Below are 20,448 nucleotides of genomic sequence, written 5' to 3' on the forward strand. Positions count from 1 at the left end.
AGCTGAAAATTAGACATCTCACCACGCCCAGGCATGCTGGGGAGGAAGCTACAGAGAACATGCATGTGTAAAGCCATCAGAACACTAAGAATTTGTTGGGAGCACCCATTCTGCAGCACATTCATTCACTCATTCATTCATTTATTCATTCCCTCAGCAAACAAATTTTAAACCCTTATATTAGGCACACCCTAAAACTCAGGGAATGCCCCAAAACAAAGGCCTCATCCCCACAGAAACGTACACATACGATTGCAACATGCCAAGCAATTGCACCATCAGCCACATAAGCAGGTAACAGTCATAAAGCAGAGGTGGGGGAGTTTGCCTCCAGGTGTGCAGAAGGGACGAAGGGACTATTTCCTAAGGTGGAACCAGAGGCAACGTTGACAATGAAACAGAATGCAGCGCTCACACTGTAAAGTACATGCGTTCAAATAAACCACGCTGTTCTACTTCATGCATAGGGCAATACAAGGCAAGGTAACTTTGAAAAGAGTCACAACCCATTTTTTTAAAAAAAAAAAAGTGGTTGGTAACAAACACCCAGGTTAACCCTTACCAGGAACTATCATGAACTGACCACAGGACAAACAATGTCTCAGGAGGAGTCCCAGCACAGAGTGACAGCTGGCGCAGGAAGCCAGGTGGAGCCCAGGTAGAGGCTTCAGGAAAAGCTCAGTTGAGGCAGTAAGGGAGCCCACAGTCCTGAGGCCTGGCCCACCACCCTACTCACCCTTGGAGCTCTTTAACAGCACAGATTCCAAGCTTACCTGAAACCCGCTCAAACACGCTCTCTGTGGGAAGGGGTGGGTTGTCCCCTGTCATATCTTCTAGATCATCCTAAAGAAGTTAGCCACAGTGAGGGCTTTCTGAACAGATTTTCTCTGGGCACCCTTCGCCCCAGAAATGATTGGGGTCCCTCTCAAGACAGTTCAGAGCCAACAGCTCTGAGACCAGTGAAGACTCTAGCAGAGAGAAAGGAAGTCCTGCTTAGCTGGCCTATTAACACCTGGGTTCTGCCTCCTCCTCCCTCCTCTGAGAGACACCTGACAGAGGGAATCAATCTGACCCTGCCCATCTACTCTTAATTGGTATCCAAGGTGACTGCTCCGATCATTATCATAGCCTATGTAGCTTCATAAAACCTACAAAGAGGAATAAAAGAGAAAATCTTGCAGGGTCCAGAAATTACAGCTAAGAGGTCATCTGTGATTGAAAGACTGAGAAGCCGAAAGGCAAGCACGCAATTACCCAGCCAGGTGCCTCTGGGTTCTGTCTGGGAAGGGCTCTCCGGCCACACCCCGCCTAGCTGCAAAGTGCAATTTTGTTAATAAAAGGATCCTGTGGAATGTGGTCCCCCAGGGCTTGTCACACACAAAACCGCTTGTTTTGAAAAAGGATGAGTAATAACAGTCCTTACTCTCCAGGGGAAACAGGTGACAGGCCTGGGACCATTTGCAGCACCAGAGGTCCAATTTTCCCTGCATCCACATTCCAAGGCCCTTCAAACTCCATTCCGCATTTTCAGCCCCATGCCTTAATTACACCCATCTCATTAAAAGCTGCATGCCCAGATCCCCTTCTCTGCCTTGTTTAGGTTACAATCAGCTGGCAGAGGGCAAGAAACCTCTTCAACGGAGAGGTCTCTCTTGACCTGTAAATTTTGAGGCTGCCACTCCCAAGAGAAGTTTTCCTAAGATTAGTTTCACAGAACCCACAGTCAGGGTCCAGAGGCAGGCAGGCCCTTTGCTGTTATGTAGGGGAAGGCTTATAGAGAAGGCGCCTAGCTTTCTCAACCCTATTCCCAGTTTACAGCCCCCGTCACGTGGCTCAACACGTCACGTCCATCTCCGTGTTCTCGGGTCCTGGGAGGGTAATTGTATAAAGAAATGAATGACTAGGTAAATGGCTGGAAATAACAACAATAGCGACATCCTGTCTTCCAGGAGTGCCACCTCCAGCCAGGAGACCTGGAAGGCTCTGCACAAATGTAACTGTGAGTACGGAAACGGCAAGGGACTCTGCAATCCAGAGTGACAGGCTGGGCCTGGGTATTAAAGTACAGCAGGTTTGCATTCTTCTTTACCTGTTGCCTACGAGACAGTGGCAAATGTGTGGAAACACGGGGAAAGGAAGGCTAGGCAGAGCAGCTAGGAAGACTGAGCACCTGTATCTGAGCTGCGGAGGGCTGAAAGGAGGCCAAGTCACCTTTAGGCTACTGAAGAAATGTATTCAGAACCCTCATATCACTTACCTGCACTGAGCCTGAATGAGAGAGAGGGGAGGGAAAGAAGGTAGAGAGGGGGAGGCACTCTGGGTCACCTCTTCTCAGATGAACCTTTCCTCCTCCTCACATTACAACATCATCTGTATCCTTGACTGCCAGAGCTGGACAGAGAAGGACAAAGGCCTAGGATATGTAAAAAGTATGGACTCACACACGAAGGTGGATGGGGCGGGGTCTGAAAGTACTGATAATTTTATCACATCCAGGGAAACATGATTCTTAAAATGGAGAATCATCCGGAAAATCTCCCGTGGGGCCTGAACCTCTGCCATGTAATGATTTTTCCTTCTTAAGAGAAGAAAGGTTAACAGGGTGTATCCGTTTTTCTAAACAGGGTCACACAGCCTTTTCTCAGCCGATTCCTGCTCGCAGGAAGACTAGTGACATGCCCAGATTCCCACCCCCACCCAAAGGACATCCCTTAGCCTAGAGAAGCTCTGCCTTTGTTTCAACCCAGACACACAAGCCAGCTGAGGCCCAGCATAGCTAGCAGAGGCTGTAATTCAATCTCGCCATATCCCTGCTTTAGAGCAAGGCATATAAGCCTGGGGGTAGAAGGCTGTAGGAACAGGACACCTCTAGGTTGTGTCCATACAAACCTAAAGGCAAATACAAGCTCATGGCCCCGAGAACTCAAACAGGCTCACGGGTCTGAGGATGCTCTAGGCCCTTAAAAAAAAAAAAAATTAAGAAAGCACAAAGATAAAATTCGTGTGAAAATCCACTGGCCAGTCTCCCATTCAGCCTCTAACTATGTATCTTCCTGGAAATACATCATTTCAGCCTGCACTGTCCAAAGGAGGACAGTCCCTAATGCTGACACAGTTAAAAGAAACCTTCCCCAGCATCTTCCTTCTTTTAGGCTATTCACCGGCACTAGTGCTGGGCACTGGCTGGTCCACTTCTATACAGCACACTTTGTAGATCTGGGGCACTTTTTCAATGCAAGCCCTTCGTAATACCGTCTTCCCGGCAACAACCTGCTCAAACCATCCTATACTGAAGGATAGCTTAACTGCAGAGTTAACCCCAGACAGTAGTTTCTGGGGTGTCTGCACCAGTCTAGCAGTACAAGAGAAGGGTACATCACCAGGGTTTTTCATAGAACGGGGTGGTAGCTTTGACCCTGCCTAAAGTGACCAACCCAGCAGGTGGAAGAGGTGAGCCCGGAGCTCCAATGTCTGTGACAAGTACATAGGACCACGGCTCTGCACAGCTCTGTTCTGACGCAACTACGATTGTCGGATGAACACCCGTGCACGGTTTACCCAGTTACTAGCACAGCAGCTGGCTGACAGCTGTTCTGAGACCAGCTTCCCACACCATGATTTGTGTCTCTTATCTGGCTCTCACGCCATGTGCTACAAACACCCTACTCAGCCCCCCAAAGAGGGCAGAAAGAAACAGGGCTCCTCATAATTAGCTCTTTCCACATGCATGGAATATTTTTCTCTTTGGGGATGCTGTTCTTGTTAGTTTTGACAGGGTCTCATGCAGTCCAGGTATTACCTTCTGCCCCAACCTTCCCAGTGCTGGGAATACAGGCATGCTCCAGCACATGGGGTTTATTCCTGCTGGGAGTCGAGCCCAGGCCTTCCTGAATGCAAGCACTGTACCGGCTGAGCTACCCTCAGCCTCCTTCCCATCCTCACCAGCCAACCAGGAGGGAGGGTGAATTCTCAAATGCCAGTAACTGCAGGGAGTGTCACAGCTTCACTCAGAGCTCCAGAGCTCCCGCACCTCTCTTGAAACATCACAAGGACCTCTGCAGACCTAAGAACGACAACAGTCCTCTGTGGTAGAAATCTGTGACTACAAAAATCTCCGCCATGACAGAAAGCAACAGTTCAGAAAAAAAGGGGAATGCGAACTAAGAATGTACTCGCAGGTTTTTCACTGAGAACTTCACAGTCTGGGGACTTTTTGAAGATTATCTTGTTTTTATCGATGTCCGCTTGTTTCTCTGTGCACATGAACACCAGAGGTTTTGGATTCCCTTGGAGCCACCTCCTGTGGGTGCTAGAACTTGACTCAGGTACACTCATAAGCACTGAGCCGTCTCTCCAGCCCCAACAATCTGGGGACACTTCGCATTTCCAACGGAAAATGTTTTAGGGGAGACGATCAGAAAAGAAAACACTTATGACAAGATATTATTTTTAAAATAGGTAGTGAGGCTTCTTTCTTATGAGCCCGAATATTTGCTAAAATCCTAGATTATGTACACATGTGTAACAAGTAAAAGTTATAAAAAGCACTTGAAGGCAAGCTAGTTCGAAGTTTATTATAAGCTAGACATTTAGGACATTATTAAATACATATGTGCTCTCCGGAAGCTTGACAGGAAGGCTCCAGGAGCGGACAGCTGCTTCTCCATTTTCAGGTACTACTTAATTGACTGTTTACTCTAAACAAAAAGAGGCATCACCTACCTGGAAGAACTTTCTTGAACAAGGACAAGCACACCCAGAACACCTTCCACAGAAGGGTACAGAGCCCCTTTCCTGTAACTGTTAGGAAACGTCCAAGTACCACCATGAGAAAGTGCTGGAAACAACCTCGGAGAGTCTGACGAGCTCCAGCCCTGGATAAGGCCAAGCCATCTGTTACAAGGCTATATTCTACAGTGTTTTATACTCTGATTGTTTTAAGACCTGTATGTGTATGTGGTGTATATGTGTGCATGCTTCCACATGGAGGGGTAAACCTGTGTGTGTATGTGTGCATGTGTGCGTGTGCACACATTCATGTATGTATATACTGATGCCGGTTGCTTTTCTAGATCACAGATTACATGCTGAGGAAGGGTCTCTCTCCCTTGAACTGGGAGCTCAAGCGTTTTGCTAGTGTAGCTAGCTAAATTATCCCAGCAGCATTCAAGCATCCTGGTCTTGTCTCTTGCCTCCCAAGGCTGGGATTAGAGTGCCACATCTACCTCCACCTTATATGGCTGCTGGCTGCAGCTCTTAACTCTAGTCACTGAGCTTATGTGGCAAGTACTTTACCCACTGAGCCATCTCCCCACCCCCACCCCCGAATTTGTCTTTTTTACATCCATTTACCATAAGGTTAGTTAAACTAAAATCCTTCCCCACACCTTGCTATATAGCACAAGCTGGCTTCACAGCCGCCATCCTCCTGTCATAACCTCATGAGTGCCAGGATTACAGACTTGCCCCGTTATACTCTTCTTATCTAAGGAGTTGCCCTTATGGACCAAAACACATAGAAGTCACCAACTAGCCAACCCCAAGCTTTGCCTTGCCTTCTCTAGAAACCTCAATAATGGCTTTGCTGGGGTCTTGCCATTCCTATCTCCTGCCTCCAGATGGTTTGGTATGCACTGGGCTAGCCAAGCCAGCAAGTTCTGGGTTTAAGCAGGAGACCCTGCCGCATGTGTAAAGTACAGTATGACTGTGGAAGACACCTGATATCGACTTCTCACCTCCATACATACCTGCATAGTTGTACGTACACACACACACACACAGAGGGTTGGGGACCAGAAATACTTAGAGCTTTGCCAAAGACCCTTTCTCATGAAAGACTTCCATAAGTAGCAAAGCATTTGTCTTTAAAACTTAAGGACATCTACAACCGTAGAGCACCTCCTCAGGTCCCAAGGCACAAGATAAGAAATTGCTAACACCCTTTTAAGGAACATGGGCAATTTCCTATTAGGGTTTCCCCCAGGGATACCTGTAATTTTTACTCCTGCTCAGGAACATCCTCGGGAAACACATGCCTGGGTGTATTTCTTTTCCAACCGGCTGTCTTTAGGAGGTGCCAAAGGCTCCCTGTCACCACAGATTCCTCTGAGGGCATGGATAAGCATGTGTCCCGAGTCACAGAGTCACACAGAGATAAGCACACAGAGCAAGCTCAAACATTAACGACTGCCCAGAACAAATCACAAAAGTGTTTGGGAAACAAATGAATCCATTAATCAATTTAATCTTAGGAACTTTCCTTTCAAAGAATACATAGAGCAGGGAAGAGTGGGACTTACTTATCTATTATGGGAGCCATTTCTCTAAAAAAGCCAAGCTGCAAAACAGTGGCAGCTTCCCGACAGAAGACTCAGCGCTGGGAATCTGGCCACACCTGTGCCAGCAAAAAGTGCTAACTGTCTTGTCTTGAGTCTACTCTTTACTACAAGTGTTGCCAAGACTTACCCCAAAGTGGACTAGCTTAAAATAAACATTATCTCACAGACCCTGGGAGTCGGGAGCTGGTGTGCAGGTCTACTCTCTGAGCCAAACTACGGCCATCTTCTGATCACCTATGCTCCTTTCATGAGACCATCACAGAGGGGCTAGAGGACTGCTGACTTTCCCTCAGAGAAGGAGGGGCCAGAATCCTCACCTGAGCACCCAGCAGGTTCTCCCAACAGGTGGTGTGCAACTCTGCTCTAATTTCACACAGACTGGAGGTCTCTGGGAGGAGCTAGAGTAAATAGGCTGGGGAAGACTAGAGGAAGGTGCTCCATCAATACAGCTGTGTAAATACCGTGCCGAGGTATTTAGTGTCCTGGAAGAAACCATCATCCATGCTGGGTGCAAACATTCAACTATGAGTGCTCTGGGGTCACTCGCCCATAAACCAATAAACTCATTGGTTCCCCAGGAAGAACTTAGTAATATTGAAATCTAGTGTTTTGGGACCTTAGAGGATGGAGGTAGCCATGGCCCAGTCTCCCATCCAACCCCACCCAGGGTGAGCAGTCTTGCAGCAGGAGTTCTGTGGCATCTGAGAGTATCCACTCAGACCCGTGGTTCTTTCTGGGGATGGGTCATTGAAAGGCCTAAAGAAAGGCAGGAAGTCTCTCCTCTAAGATAGCACTCTTGCCTGAAGACAAAGGCCTTCATTTCTCACTATATAGGTCTCTTTGTTGCTGTAAAAACAGTCTCAAGTATGCTAGGTAGACTTCAAACTTTAGATCTTCCTACTTCTTCCTCCCAAGCACTGGAATTAAAGACATGTTCCCCTGTATCAGCCTATATAGGCCTCCTGAGTGTCCTTACAACATAGCAGAAGGCTTCACAATCAGCAATCACAGAGATTAAGAAAGTCGCCATGCCTCTAGGGACCTGTCCTCTGAAGTCGCACACCCTTACTTCCAATGTATTCCTCACATTAGCAACTCATATCAAAACTGAGCCCACGTGGAAGGGTAAGGAAGAGAACTGAGCTGTGACACAAAACGGGACGGAGTCGGAGCTTTATAAACCTGGGTTCTAAGACAGGGTCTCTGATACCTCAGGTTGAACTGAAATGCTCACGGATGACACTGAACTTCTGTCCTCCTGCCTCTATCCCCAAATGCTGGGGTAGCAGATATGTGCTACCATACTCAGTTTATACAGCGATGGAGAGTGAACCCTTCATGCATGCTAGGCAAATACTGTACCAGCTGAGCCACTTCCCTAGGCCCATAAACCTGTTCTGAAACCACCAGGCTGAGGTATTTACAATCCTGGGAGGAAAAAAAAAAAAAAAAAAAAAAAGAGTGTAAAAAGCCAGGATTTCCAAAATGACAGATTTTGCAGTTGTTAGGAGCTCCATGAAAAGTTTCAAGGAATATTTCTTTTTTTTTTTTTTTTTTTTTTTTTCAGAGCTGGGGACCGAACCCAGGGCCTTGTGCTTGCTAGGCAAGCGCTCTACCACTGAGCTAAATCCCCAACCCCTCAAGGAATATTTCTTTTGAAAGACTTTTCTTGCCTGAGTTTGATGGGTAATTTTTTTTTTTTGACTTTCACAAATTCTGAGCTTAAAAAAAAAAAAGGTTCCTATGTGCATTTTCTGTTTTGCCAAGGAGCTGTGCATCTTGTATTTATATCTTTAACACCTCGTTTGTGACAGTTGTTTTTGTTAGCCCTGGAATATTCATATTTTACTGTCTTTTGGGGGGAGCTAAATCAACAACTCAATAGGAACCTATCATAGATAGCGCCAGCCTTAGTAAATATTTTGAGATCAATTAGGAGCCATTTGGCTGAACATTGTCTTCTGAAGATAATCGCTCCGGTGGTGGGGCTGCTTCGTAAACACACTGTTTATGTTTCATCAGACAGAATTTGAAAATTGGCCTCATTCAAGTTTTGTTTTTGTTGGCAGTGCTGGGTAGTCACTCTCCAATTATTCACACTCACACACACACACACACACACACACACACACACACACACACACACACATACATTTTGGCCACTTTGTAGTGATTCGCAGTCTACTTAGCCCCACTGCATCTGGCTGGCGGTGTGTGAGAAGCTGTTGTGACCAAACCACGAGCCTACAAACCACTGCCCTTGCCCACAGCAGCTCCCACTCCTCCCTCCCCCACCCTCTAACCACGCCCCAACACCACCCCACCCCCCCTGGCTTTCACTCCCACTTTGTGCTTGCCTGGATTGCCTCTGTTCCAGTCCACGGACTGTAACAAACAGATGGCAAACAGCTCCATTCTCTCTTGGCATCTCTGGAAGAAAAACAGGACCCCAACCAATACCCTAATTCTAGCCCACAGAGATGCATTTCAGATGACTGCAGAACTCGAAGATACTATATTGGTACTGTAGACGACGGTCATCTGTCACAGCAGAGAGAAAACTAACAGACGTGTCTGTGTTTTGTAAGCATGACCCTTCACAGGCCCCTGCATTGAGGGCTTGGTTCCCACAATACGGCAGTTTGAATATGCTCGGCCCAGGGAGTGGCATTATTAGGAGGTGTGGCCTTGTTAGAGTAGGTGTGGCCTTGGAGTGGGTGTGTCACTGTGGGTGTGGGCATTAAGAGTCATCCTAGCTGCCAGGAAGCCAGTCTTCTCCTGTCTGCCTTTGGATGAAGATGTAGAGCTCTCAGCTCCTCTAGCCCCACATGTTCCTGCCTTGATGATAATGGACTGAACCTTTGAACCTATAAGTTGTTTTTGTAAGAGTTGCCTTGGTAATGGTGTCTCTTCACAGCAGTAAAACCCTATAAAGAGGTGGCCGAGCTAAAATGTAGAGCCCAGTGGAAGGAATTGGGGTCATTAGAAGAGTATCCTTGAGAAAAATGTTGGTCCTTTTGCTTCCCAGCTGCCATGAAGTAAACAAGTCAGTTTTGTTAGCCACGTGCTCCCACCACGATGCACTATGCCATCAAAGGCCCAGTCAACAGAGCTATGCAGCCACAGATTAAAAACTATGAAAGCAGGAAACCTAATAAAGCTGCCTCCTGAGGAGTTGACTTCCGGGAGTATTTTGTTACAGTGATAGGGAGCTGTTAAGCACACTCCCATCAAGGGATTTGAGGTTTCATCCTGATGAATGGATTTATGGAGCCTGGACCTCACCTCTTGATCACAACATCCCTCCCTGAGTAACCACTAGGAAAAAGTATGACTCCTGGACACCAAGCTCTGTACAGAAAATTAACCCCCATGATGAATGTGCTCTGCATGGGATGAATTTACATGTTTTGCTTCTAGAACTCTGAGATCTTTCTTTTTAGAAATCAAACTAAATTGTGATATGAGGAGATGGCTCATTTAGTAAAATTCTTGCTGTGCACACAAGAGGACCTTAATGTCAAGTAAAAGGCAAGCATGATGGGAAATGTAGCCCCAGTGTTAGGTCAGCATAGGCAAGAGGATCCTGAGGCCTGCTGGCCAGCTAGCATAACCTCAAAACAGTGAGCCTCCAGGTCCCGGCAAAGTGATGCCCCTCCTGCCCATTTCGAAAAGATAAGGTAACTGGGACAGGTGAGGTAGCCCAGTGTATAAAAGCACCGTGTAGGGCAAGCTGGCCAACCTGAACTAGATTTCTGGATCCAACAAGGGGACAGAGGAAAGATGTCCTGTGACCTCTACAATGAACTATGAGGTATGCATATGAACATTCACAAAATTTAAAAAAAATAAGCCATTTACATTTAAATAAGGTAAATGGCTCCTAAGGGACAACACATCCTCACTCCTATGCACACACGTGCACACGTACCCATGCCTAACCCCTACACACATACACGGAAGCAAAAAAGTAAAACCTAATTTAAAAAGTAAAATGCATCCCAAGCTATCATGTAATCAGCAGACCCTAATGGTCTAGACAGGCGCCCAGGCATCAGGGTACCCCACCCATCCGACTCCATCCAACCCACGCCAACCAGTTCTTCCTCTCTGCTCCCTGCAGAGCCACCCTCCACACTGCAGGCCCTGCAGCCGGAGCAGCAGCTGAGCATCTCAGGGCAGGGAGGCTCGAGCTCCTGCTCAGGGTTCAGCAGCTGCTTAGAGATCTCCTCCCCCTCCCTCTCCAGGTCACTCTCTCCCTCACATCTTCCCTATACAGCTGCGTTTGTCTCTTGGGAGCCACACAGCCGGCCAAAGGACACAGTGCCAAATGCAGCTCAAGAGCGCAGTGCCTGCTCCGTTACACAGCGGGAGACGCTGAAGTGATTGCTTCTGCTCTGAGAAGGGAGGGTATTTTTATCACAGAAATAGTTCCGTCCACATCTGGGTGTGACAGCTTCTGTCCTGACTACTAGGCTGCAGCACTAATAAGACCATGCCTGAGCCTGGAGGGCTTTTGTCAACAGGGTTTGTTAGGGCGGAGCCTATTTGGAATGCCCACTTCTTTGTTCTACTAACATCTGGCAAGAAACAGCTCCAACAGGGGGAGATCAAGGCAACCCTAGGAGAAAAGAGAAATCATTATTTCTGACAGCCTAGCTTTCCATTCACTTTAAAGCCCAGGCCCACAGCAGAGCCCCAAGGAGAGTGATCCAGGGAAGGTAGCATCCCTTTTAAAGAAAATGGCCTGAATAAGCCAGAACTTGAGCTAGGAATAGTTCTGATCTATTCTAAGGATACTGGTAACAAGGATGGATCAGACGAGCACAGGGAACCGGCAGGAAGAGGCCTGCTGGGGGTTAGTCAGGCCAGCGAGGCTCATCCCCCGAGGGAATGTCATCATCCCTGTTATATATGGGATCTGTCACAGAGGCCGGCTGAAGAGCAATGCAGTATGACAATGCCTCGGAGAAATGTGCTTCCAGCAAATGTTAGAGACCAGCAAGGGCACAGCAAGCATTTGTAGGAGTGTCTCTCCAAGCCAGAATGGAGAGAAGAAAACTGGGCCACACAGAGAGAAGGCCAGGTCTCTGTGGGTAAAGGACAAGAGAAGCTTCCACACACAACTTACTTTCCCTCTCATTCTGAGCAGGAGTATGCAAGCATCTCTCAGAATCAAAGACCGTCAAGCCTCAGGGGAATGGAGCTCGCAGGAAAGGGATAAGCAAGTCAAGTCTAGGACACTGAACCAGAAAAAGCTTCTTAACCACAGGTCTGCTGGCTAGGCAACTCTGTAGGACATGCATACACACGTGCAAAAATACAAACACGCAATAAAACTTTACTGACAACCTCAGCATTTTCACATTTCGTTTTGAAAATAATTTTTAAATGGTTAATATGAGTAATCTTCTATGCTACCAAGAGTCCTCCTGGTTGGAGGTGTACATTTTACAATTTGTTGGGGTTTATTTGTTTCTGGAGAAAGAGTCTCATTATGTAGTTCTGGTTGGCCTGGAATTGCAAAATAGAGCCATCTGGGTTCGAACTCACAGAGATCCACCACCTGCCTCTGCCTCTTGAGAGCTAGGACAAAAGGCATGCACCACCATATCTGGGAACACTTTGTATTTTTAATGGGAAATTTTAAAACTAATCTTCTGACCCTGATATTCTACAGACATAACCATCTCATGCTTTTAAAGAGCACTTCAAAGAAGTTAACTGCAATACCGAATGAAGAAAAGAGTTAGAGAAGTTTTAAAAAGACACCCATGAGGCCCAGCCAGTGTGGTGGCACACCCCTTTGATCCCAGCATTTGGGAGCCAGAGACAGGAGGATCTCTTGTAAGTTCAAGGCCAGCCCAGTCTTGAGTTCCAAGACAACATGAAGAGACCCTGTTTCAAAACAAATAAGGGTAATCAGGAATGAGAGAATGGATGGCTAGGAACATATTTAATGGCATAAAAACAATATGTAATCATAACATTCTGGTAGCGTTGTGTTAGAATGGAATCAGGGTCTACAATGTATTTAGTATGTCCCAACTTGATCACAAAGTGTAACATTATTTATACAGACCCTTTCTCAGATCCAAAGGCTCATGAAAGGATTGTATAACTTAGTCTCGATGTCAGCTAAAGAGTGTTTTTACTCCTCATATAAAGCAAATGGAGTTGAGAACATTCATAACTGGGCATGAAATCTCTGTAAGGAAGGACAACCTGCAAATTCCAACTCATTCATTTCCTAAGGATCATAAGTTTTTTTGTTTCTTTGGTTTTGTTTTATTGTGTTGTAAATGGAGAGAAACTTGCACCTCAGGGTCCAACATGATAAAGAATTCTGAGCACCTCAGGGTCCAACATGATAAAGAATTCTGACTAGACATCACACTGGACACATCATTCCTGACAAAATAATGGAACAGATTGGAATGCCCAGGCTAGCTGGAATGAAGAGGCATTTGGGTACGTAGTCATGGTGCCTGTGTGTCCACACTGAATCTTTTCTATATACAACCCTGGCTCTGTTGCAGGGTTTGTGAATGGGCAAGAAAAGTGAGCATCTAGACTGTGCAGACAAAAAACAAAACCAGCAAAGTATGGTGCTCATACAGCTCTGCACACGCAGGGGAAATGCAGTGACAGTGGTGCTCGCCCCACACTGCACATGGAGCTGGAATTTACTCAGTATGGCATTCACACAGCACTGCATATGCAGCTGGAATGCAGTGACTAAGCAAGCATTCACACAGCACTGCACATGCAGTGGAAATGCAGTGGCTATGGTGCTTGCACAGCACTGCACATGCAGTGGAAATGCAGTGGCTATGGTGCTTGCACAGCACTGCACATGCAGTGGAAATGCAGTGGCTATGGTGCTTGCACAGCACTGCACATGCAGTGGAAATGCAGTGGCTATGGTGCTTGCACAGCACTGCACATGCAGTGGAAATGCAGTGACTATAGCGCTCACACAGCACTGCACCTACAGTGGGAATACAGTGGCTACAGTGTTCACACAGCACTACTTTGCAGGGCAAGGAGATGTTACAGGTCTGCAGAAGGGAAGCTGAAATGACTATCCCTTCAGCAGAGCTTTATTAAGAGAGTTACAGCCACAGAGTTGCCAACTTCCAGGACCAGGGAAAAGCTTCATTAAGACAGACCCCCATCAGGGACAGAGGAAACAAAACCATTTCTGAAGGGAAAGAAACCTCAATTCCTTTCTGATCCCTTTGGTTCCCAGAATATCAGAGGTATACCCTGCATATAAGGCAGTGTGGTAGGGTATGCTCTCAAGAGAGAGCTCCTTCAAGCTTGTCAGTTCTCATCAGATCCAGGGGACAAGCAGGGTGTCTTGTTCTCACAGGTTTCCAGAGGCAGGAAGTTCCATACATGTGCTATAGCCTGCATGCTGGGATATGACATGATAGAAGTCAGTTTTAACCCAAGGTCGCCTTAAGTCTGGACAGTAGAGATTGAGGAGCAGACCTTGCTTGCAGCTCTAGGTGGGAGAGTGACAACTCAGCTTTGTGACACTGCAGGGTGACCCCACACTTTGCTATCAGCTCTCTAGAGAAAGCTGTAGAGCCATGTCTCCAACGAAAGAGGCAGCCAGAGAAGTGTGACCTAACAAGAACAAGCTGGGTCTCTGCCTTGGCAAGCTAAAAGGTAATTACACCGCCATCTTAAGAACATCCCTTCCCCACAGGCAAAGGTTTATTATTGAAGATGACTCTTCCATAGTTGCTTTGAATTCTGTATGCTGTCATTTTAAAGTAAAAGAGGAGCTAGGCATGGTGACTGTCATCTGTACACGGGGAAACAGAGGCAAGAGAAACTTGAATTCAAGATCTGCTTGGGCTATAAAGTTTAAGGCCAGCTTAGGCAACTTAGCAAGACCCAGTCTCAAAAAGGAAAAGAAAAGGTTACGGTATAGCTCAGTGGTAGAGCAATTCCCCATGCTCATTCTCCCAAGAGGAAAAGAGGGAAGGAAATGAGGAGAAAGGGAGGAGAAAAGAGGGAAAGGAGAAGGGGACAGGAGAGGACAGGAGAGGAGGAGAAGAGGAAGGAGAAGAGGCAGGTACAAGAAGAGAGAGTCAGTAGCCAGTCTGGCAATATTAATGCTTGCTTCATACACAAGCCCAAAGGCTGCATAACTAACATTGTAACCAGAAACCACTAGTGAGTAAGCACCCTTTTTAATGAGTCCTTTCCCTCTTTTTTGTATTTTTTTAATTCAGAATATCAACAGGTTATGAATTGCTTTCAAAACTTTATGAAGGCAGAAGACGTTTAAAGGAAATACAAATGCCACCCGTGTTACAGGGAAGAATGCACTTTGAGTCTATCTCCTCCTCTCTACCTGTTCTTTGCCATCACCTCACACAACCTAAGACCCTGGAGAGAACTGCATGCCTCAAGTGCAAAAGCCTAGAGAGTCCCTGCTATGTGGTTTCATGTGCAGACTCATCATTACATGGCCACTATTCCAACCCACAGGCCTTCCTGGTCATCACGTGTACAATGTTGTGTTGTTCCTCTCCTAGCAGACGAGTTAGTGATACAAACAGAAGGAAGGATGTTATTTTACTGGGTTCAGGCAATAAATGCTTACTGCACTTACAGTCTAGGGCTAGGTGCCGAATTCAGGGATAAGTGATGCCTCATTTAACCCTGCAGCAACCCCGTCCAGCCCCAATGGGTTCACTGTATAAAGACAAAGCAGCTGGCTTCAGGTGGCATGAAACGTCAGACAAACTTGGAGGAAACCAGACAGCCACATAGACTAGAGGACACTGCAGCCAATCCTCGAAGGATGTGTGGCCAGAAAAACACAGAGAAGTCAAAGAACCCGTATCTACCACCGCCTTCAAAGCAAAGTCTCTTTCCTATTGCAGGCTAAAGGAACAGAGACCACTGGCCACCGCTAGCCTGTATGAGAAAGGGAAATACAGAAGGCACAACACTGGAAGACCCAGGGGACCTGGAGAGTCACCATACTGCAAAGCTTGGCTTTGACCCTGGCTCCCACTAGCTCAGAGCCTTTATTCCTGATGGAAAAGCAAGGCTAACTCTGGACCTAAAAGGACAAAAGGGGGCTACTGTTTAAATGTGTCTGTCACACCAGGCATCTCACAGCCCAGCGGAGAGTTATAAGCACCAGTTTAGCAGAAGAGCCTGCAGTATAAGAAAGAGCATGGCTCCAATCTGCCAGTGCCCGCAGTCTGCAAACCGGTGTGCACACTTCATGTGGATAATTGGCTAAATGAACAAACTCAATTCTGCAAATGGCTTGGCCCAACCCTGAACTACACAGGACCATGAAGCCAAATATTGACAAATCAAATTGAAGACTTAAAATCCATTAAAATGCCAGGTCTGACATAGAACAGACAAAATAAACCTGAGCTCAGCGAAGCTGCTTAGAGATTATCTTCAATATAGAAGCACCAGAGTGTCCAGAAATTCTTTCTTTAGGACACAGTAAGCCAGCTCCTAACCCTTCACCTCCTATCTTCCTACTGTGAGCCATTGAGGACTGAATTACAGCTATAGATCCCTGAGCCACCACCACCTACCACCTCTGAGGCTGGCAGAGACAGGGCAAGATACCCAACCCCCAAATTCACATCTCTTTTTCCTGCTTATGTTTGTCTATTAAGTAGCTATTTCTTCTGAATTGAAAGAGCCGTTTCCCAGAAAGAGGAGGAAGGCCCAAAGACAGTTAAAGTAAGGCAACTTGCAAGGTTCAGGGAGATCCTGAAAATTACATGATTCACAAGTTTCCTCTAGTAGAACAGCAAGCAATTGTTCAGGAAGAGGGGCTCTTCAGCTAAGCAAAATATCTGCAAGTTGGTCAGGGAGTTCCAGGAACACTGCTTTTAAGAGGTGTCACCCATCCTAGGGTGAGCTTCTCAGAGATATAGCTGCCTTGGAGTCATCCATGCTTATGTCAATAATCCCAATAAACTCACTAGTCCACTAAAGTACATGTAGGTGGAATCACTTCTTTGGTCTACCATCTGTGCCCTACCTGGAGTGAATAGATCTACCATCTGTGCCCTACCTGGAGTGAATAGACATTCATTCATATCCTCTCAGCAAAAGTCATACAACACTGTACCACACCACCCAAGTCCTTCCCAAACTCAAGAGACCAACACACTTTAAAACTGTCCCACTGGGAAGGTCCTTCCTAGAGACACAGTGAGTCTATGAGGAAGTAAAATATAGATGAGGAGTAAATAAGGAGCAACCTTCTATCCACTGTCCTGAGACCCTATTTCAAGTCAGGGTAGCTGCAGGAGCCCAGCACATGGGAAGCTGAGACAGGAGTACCACCACATATTCACAGCAGCTTCACTACAGAGTGGTCACTTCCCTCAAAGAAAATCCATTTTACTCATGGCCCGAGTAGTGAGAGGAAGAGTAGACAGAGTAGCAAGAGTCCCATCTGAGACCAACAGTCCAGACTGTATCAACCATTGCCACACTCCCCAAGTGAGTACCTTCATCCCAGGCCTCATGCCACCCACACAGCAAGAGAGTTAAGTTGCAAGAATGTATACGAGACATCCCAGCATCTCAGATTTTGCAAGGACTCTATGTATGGCTTTTTGAACTGTCAACAACTCTGAAGAAAAATCAGTTTAGTTCTTATAAAAAAAATAAATAAATAAAAGAAACCAGATATTTGGAAGTGTCTACTGAGGTGGCTTGCCAGCTATTCAGAGAATATTACTACATAGGTATCCCAGGCATAATTTCAGGAAGGGCTCATCACATGGGCTCAAGATTTCCCTCTAAGCCCCTCCAGCCACACCTCCTTACCATCCCGCTCCTCAAGCCCTCACTACCCTCTCACTCTAAGGTTTCTGAGCCAAGTTTCTGGCTCTGAATATGGCCGCCAACAGTCAGCTTGAAGGTATAGCATACGGCCAGCTGATGCTGCCTGCTCTTCCAAATGAAAGAACCCAGCTGTTTTAAGAGATACCGACAGCAGGCCTGCTGCACAGAGGCCCTGGAAGGTTTCAGGGCATGGATCCGAACAGCACAATATGAACGGAAAGGATCCAGAAGCAAAAGCCACAACTTGCAACAGCTGCAATGACGCACAGGCACCAGACGTAAAAGACAAGAGAAATAAAGTCCTGCCGGGCCTCTAGTGAATTCTCTCTCTCTCCCTCTCTCTCTCTCTCTCTCTCTCTCTCTCTCTCTCTCTCTCTCTCTCTCTCTCACTAAGTCACACTCCATGACAAATCCCTGTACTGAGAATGTCAATGCAATGCAATATATTTGCACATAAACCATCAAGACATTATGGTCTATAAACCATCGTATCGGTGCCATCTGGAACATGGCTCTCAGGCCTCACCCAGTCATCCCACAGTAGGAGCTACAGTTTATTTTAATTATTAAAACATATTAATTGAGCTGGACAGTGGTGACACATGTCTTTAATCCAAGCACTTGGGGAGCAGAAGCAAGAGGATCTCTAAGAGTTCAAGGCTAATCCTGGTCTACAGAGTGAGTTCCAGGACAGCCACAGTTACACAAAGAAACCCTATCTTGAAAAACCAATAAACAAACAAACAAACCCAGACAACATATTACAAAAAGAATAATGGAGTGCAGGGTGAAATTTCAGTACATGAGTATGACCCAAGGGTTGGCCTTTTAATAAAGTACTTCAGTGACCCAGCCAGAGAGTACTTAGAACCCAGTCAGCTACTCAGACAGGGCTGTGACGGTTGACTTAGGTTCTTAGGTCATCTCCTCCTTCTTATTGAACTGAGTTCCATGACAGCAGCTTGACTCTGAATGGCTGGTGTGTACTCAATAAGTGTCCAATGAATGGGCAGTCTACCAACTGACTCATAGAAGACCTCTACCTTGAGGCAAGTACAGAAAAGGATTTGATAAGGATGGAGAGAGATGGAGAGACAGACAAACAGACAATTGTGAACACTTGGGTGGGGGAAAATGTGTCAGTGGGATGGAACAGGTTGAATAAGGCGGTGCACACATGCACCAGGGAAAAGGTTGGTAGGGAGGCCATGGTTCCTGCATCTGCATCATGTGGATTGACCTCCTATAGGCCAGAAGCAACAGCCAGTGTGACTGGAGCATGGTGAACGGGAAGGGAGGAGACAGGATGATAAAAAGGGTCTATCTGTCTCTTGTGGTGACTGGTGGTAGAAATAGAACGGTCACACATGGAGTTTCAGTGGCTATCGCCAAGGCTTTTGGAGCTGGGCATGAGAGAGCCTGGCTTAGTCTAAGCAGGCTCATCCAAACGTTGGACACTACAATACAATGTTATCTACAAAGTTCAGCTGGAGAACCACGTGACTGGGTTATCAACAAATATAGAGAGATATAGATATTCGTATCCATCTACATAGAGATGAGATAGAGAGAAAGGTAGATAGGCAGATGGATAGATGTAGATGGAGAGGGATATCACCAAAACAGTCATAATGTTTTAAGTAATTTCATCATTTGTACTGGGCCAATTTCACAGTTGTCACAGGGCACACGCAGCTAATGGCTGAAGGTTAATTGTGCCTGGAGGGAATGAGTGCAGTAACCAGGCCTAGCTGGACTCTTTAACCCACAATCTCTTTAGTCTCATCAAACAGTAACATGGGCATTACTCACAGTCTTCAACAAGCTGATCCAGGAACTTAGGGACATCCAAGCACCAGAGGAGCCTCAATTCCAGTCCAGATGTTACCCTACAGCAGTGCACTGGCAAAAGAAACACAAATGTCAGTCCAGAGACCTCATTAAGCAATGTATCAGCCAGGCATGGTGGTGCACACCTCTAATGCCAGCACTTGAGAGGCAGAGGCAGAGGCAGGCAGATCTCTCTAAGTGTGAGGCCAGCCTGGTGTACAGAGCAAGTTCCAAGACAACCAGGGCTACACAGAGAAGCCCTGTCAAACAAAGTTTCAATCACTCATTGTTGTGATCAAATTCTTGACCAAGAACTAACTACCGTTTTTCAGGAGTGTGGGCAGCAGGGCAGCAGGGCAGCAGGGCAGCAGGAGCAGGAAGCCCCATCACCCAACCAGAAAGCCAAGAGAGATGAACGCTGGTGCTCACACAGTAGGACTCCAGCCCATAGAATGGTGTCATCCACTTTTACTGGTCTCTCCACCTTAGTTAACCCAACCTAGAAACTCTCTCATAGGCATGCCCGGAGGCTTGTTTCCATGGTGATGCTAAATCCCATCAAATTGGTAATGAAGAAGAACTACCACAGCAGGGAGCAATATCCTCACAACAGTAAACACTCCGGATCTCAGACTATGAAGAGGAAGGAGTGAAGTTCCCAGTCCCAGGACACAGTGCAGCCTCAGAGCTGGCAAACTCCCCTGCCTTCAGTCGAAGAAAGAGACCCCATCTCCCTGTTGCAGACTGAGGGATACAGAAGCCCTTGGAACCCAGCAGCTGGAGGTGCTCTGTTCAGAGATGATGCTAAGGCTCAGAATGCTGACAGAACTTGCCCCAAATCAGCTGCACGGAACCAAAACCAACAACAGGCAGTTAGCTTCCTAATAAAACTTCGTGTCTTAACAAATACTATTCTTGGTCTGTCTAGTTCGAGCCACTGGAGAAGACTAAGTAGCCTGTGGTTTCAAAGTCTTAACCATTAGGAATTCTTATCTCCCATCCTCACCCAAAAAGGCATGTACAAACAAACCAAAACCAAGCTCCTGGTTTTCCAAAAAAAAAAAAAAAGTTCTAGAAGAAGCAGAACTGTTCTGCACATCGTGGAGGAAGACTAGCTAAAGCCTTCAGAAAGGATAAAGAAGGCTAAGAAATAAAAGACCAGATCTGAATCTTTGAGATATAAGGAACACATAACAGAACATTCCATCTTCTGCTCTTGAGGTCAAGGTCAGCAGAGCTGGGAGAACCTAAATCTGGGAGGTTCTCCACAGACTAACGTTTTGCTTATGGTCCCTGGCCTCTAGTGCTACTTTGGGAATCTGTGAAACACTCAAGAAGTAGAGAGCAGCTAAATTAAGCCAGTGGGGTGTGTTTGGAAGGGTAGAGCTGGCCTCGAATTGTGACCCATCGCAAAATGAGTGGA

At 46.5% G+C, this 20,448-nt stretch overlaps 1 protein-coding gene across 8 annotated transcripts in view; it reads right to left on the reverse strand.

The window, feature by feature from the left end:
- Nucleotides 1-20,448, reverse strand: part of Tln2 (talin 2) — a 421,250-nt gene that overhangs the window by 317,540 nt on the left and 83,262 nt on the right. For 7 of the 8 annotated variants that reach the window (NM_001419941.1, XM_063265537.1, XM_017596083.2 and 4 more), the window contains exon 2: nt 19,008-19,097. The exons of the other annotated variant lie outside the window; for it this stretch is intronic. The gene's annotated coding sequence lies outside the window, so the exon portion shown is untranslated. The remainder of the gene's footprint in view (nt 1-19,007; nt 19,098-20,448) is intronic. 8 annotated transcript variants of the gene reach the window in all.

Source organism: Rattus norvegicus, chromosome 8, assembly GCF_036323735.1.
Source record: "Rattus norvegicus strain BN/NHsdMcwi chromosome 8, GRCr8, whole genome shotgun sequence".
Taxonomy (NCBI): Eukaryota; Metazoa; Chordata; class Mammalia; order Rodentia; family Muridae; genus Rattus; species Rattus norvegicus.